The sequence below is a fragment of the Moschus berezovskii genome, chromosome 14 (assembly GCF_049115385.1).
Source record: "Moschus berezovskii isolate FMDL1 chromosome 14, NW_MosBer_1.0, whole genome shotgun sequence".
NCBI lineage: Eukaryota > Metazoa > Chordata > Mammalia > Artiodactyla > Moschidae > Moschus > Moschus berezovskii.
In genome coordinates, this window is record NC_142473.1 from 3,756,938 (window position 1) to 3,760,195 (window position 3,258).

General features: G+C 42.4%; 1 pseudogene; it reads left to right on the forward strand.

The window, feature by feature from the left end:
- The first annotated feature begins 782 nt into the window (after positions 1–782).
- Positions 783–1,720, forward strand: LOC129553511 (olfactory receptor 1165-like; annotated as a pseudogene).
- Positions 1,721–3,258: the final 1,538 nt, after the last annotated feature.

A 3,258-nucleotide genomic window follows, 5' to 3' on the forward strand; every position in this document is an offset into this window, starting at 1 on the left:
TCCCCCTCCTCTAATATGTGTCTTGAAAAACTTAAACTTTGAACCAATTGACCAGTTGGTGAAATCATTAAGGGACCATAACCTGAGTCTTCTCTGATAAGGTGGGTGCTGTATCTCTCAGTTGTGTGACTTGCAATGCCATGGACTGTAGCCCTCCAGTCTCCTCCATCCATCAGATTTCACCAGCAAGGATACTGGAGTGGGTTGCCAATTCTTTTCCCTGGGGATATTCCTGACCCAGGGATTGAACTCAGGTCCCTTGCATCTCCTGCACTATCAGGAGGATTCTTTACTCTGCACTACCTGGGAAGCCTCTCTCTGATTGAAGAGCAATAAGGAAAAGTGAGAGAAAAACAGAAAACATCTTCAGAAGTTATAATGGCCTGAACAAACATAAGAATTTGCAAGTGTAATTAACAAGTTCAATTAAATGAAGCTAAATAATGGAATTATCCATGTGGAGAAAAGGGAGACAGAGCTGAGAAGGCTGAGAAAATTCAAACAAGGACATTTTCTGAGTCACTGTGACACTCAGTTTATCTCAGTCCATCCTCTCCTTGCCCCTCCATCAGAAGCTGATTTGTACTCTCCACACCTGTAGACACATGGTATACCATCTGGGCTCCAACCGTGTCTTATTCGCATTTCTAGGAAATTCCAGACTTCACCACTGCAGACCAGTCTCCTGTCCAGGCTGGGAAAAAAAAAAAAAACACCCTCTACTTCTGTCATGTCTGGTTGCTTAGGGTGAACTCTGATTTTCTCTGGCAGGAACCACAGTGATGGATGAGAGAAATCAGAGTGCTGGAATCACCTTTGTCTTGGGCTTCTCAGAATACCCACAGCTCCAGGTGCCCCTATTCTTGGTGTTCTTTGCTGTCTATACAGTCTCTGTGCTGAGAATCCTGGGTATGATTGTGATCATCAGAATAAATCCCAAACTTTACACCCCCATGTACTTCTTTCTCAGCCATCTCTCCTTTCTTGACTTTTGTTACTCTTCTATAACCAAACCTAAACTCTTAGAGATCTTGGTTGTGGACGTAAGGACCATCTCCTACGTGGGTTGCATAATGCAGTTCTTCTTTGGTTGCACACTTGTGATTATAGAAATGTCCATGCTAACAGTGATGGCCCATGACCGCTTTGTGGCTGTTTGTACCCCCTGCTGTCCAGAGTTACTGTGTCTCCTAAGCCCCGCAGCAACCTGGACACTGGGACCTACACGTGGGGTGGAACGTGTTCCCTGACAATCACATGTTCTCATTTGGAGCTGTCCTTCTGTGGTTCTAACATCATGCGTTACTTTGGCTGTGAGGATTCTGCATTGTCTCTGCCTCTTTCTCTGACCTTTACTTCAGTCAGATGACATGTTTTATCATTTCTACTCTCAATGAGGTGTGTCACCTCCTGATTATTCTCACCTCCTATGTTTTCATAGTTGTCACAATCATCAAGATGCCTTCAGCCGGGGGACTCCGAAAAGCCTTCTCCACCTGTGCCTCCCACCTGACTGCCATCACCATTTTCCATGGGGTCATCCTTCTTCTCTACTCTGTGCCGAACTCCAGAAGCTCATGGCTTTTCATCAAATAGCCACAGTGCTTTTCACAGTAGTGATCCCCATGTTAAATTCTCTATCTACAACCTTAGAAATAATGATGTGAAGGAGAGCATCAGAAAATTAATCAACACCAAAGTGTTTTCCCACCCAATGTAATTTTGAGTGAGGAGGGAGAGATAGAGCAAAGCACTTTCTTAAATGTGCTTTAAACAGTGTGTTGATGAGTATTGCATTTATCTTCAAACATGTGCTTATTCTCTTATCTGTGTCCTACTCTTTGTGACTGCATGGACTGCAGCCCACCAGGCTTCTCTGTCCATGGGGAATCTCCAATCAAGAATGCTAGTGTGGGTTGCCATGCCCTCCTCCAGGGGATCTTCCCAATCCAGGGATGGAACCCATGTTTCCCACAGTACATGTGGATTCTTCAGTAACTGAGCCACAATGGGATACAATATTGTGAGAAAATTAATTATATATATATATATATATATATATATATATACATACACATATATATGATATCTATCATATAAATATAACGTGATTTTTAAACTGCACTGTTCTTTTAAAATATCGCCTTCAGTTTAAAAGAAAAAAAAAAGAAATATAATTATGTATATGTCTCACTTTCAGAGTGTTAAAGGCTAAATTACAAATAGCTGTAAAAAGAAGAGAGGCGAAAAGCAAAGGAGAAAAGGAAAGATATAAGCATCTGAATGCAGAGTTCCAAAGAATAGCAAGGAGAGATAAGAAAGCCTTCCTCAGTGATCAATGCAAAGAAATAGAGGAAAACAACAGAATAGGAAAAACAAGAGACCTCTTCAAGAAAATTAGAGATTCCAAGGGAACTTTTCATGCAAAGATGGGCTCGATAAAGGACAGACATGGTATGGACCTAACAGAAGCAGAAGATATTAAGAAGAGGTGGCAGGAATACACAGAAGAACTGTACAAAAAAGATCTTCACGACCAAGATAGTCACGATAATGTGATCACTGACCTAGAGCCAGACATCTTGGAATGTGGAGTCAAGTGGGCCTTAGAAAGCATCACTACGAACAAAGCTAGTGGTGGTGATGGAATTCCAGTTGAGCTATTTCAAGTCTTGAAAGATGATGCTGTGAAAGTGCTGCACTCAATATGCCAGCAGATTTGGAAAACTCAGCAGTGGCCACAGGACTGGAAGAGGTCAGTCTTCATTCCAATCCCAAAGAAAGGCAATGCCAAAGAATGCTCAAACTACCGCACAATTGCACTCATCTCACACGCTAGTAAAGTCATGCTCAAAATTCTCCAAGCCAGGCTTCAGCAGTATGTAAACCGTGAACTCCCAGATGTTCAAGCAGGTTTTAGAAAAGGCAGAGGCACCAGAGATCAAATTGCCAACATCCGCTGGATCATGGAGAAAGCAAGAGAGTTTCAGAAAAACATCTATTTCTGCTCCATTGACTATGCCAAAGCCTTTGACTGTGTGGATCACAATAAACTGTGGAACATTCTGAAAGAGATGGGAATCCCAGACCACCTGACCTGCCTCTTGAGAAACCTGTATGCAGGTCAGGAAGCAACAGTTAGAACCGGTCATGGAACAACAGACTGGTTCCAAATAGGAAAAGGAGTGCGTCAAGGTTGTATATTGTCACCTTGCTTATTTAACTTATATGCAGAGTACATCATGAGGAACGCTGGGC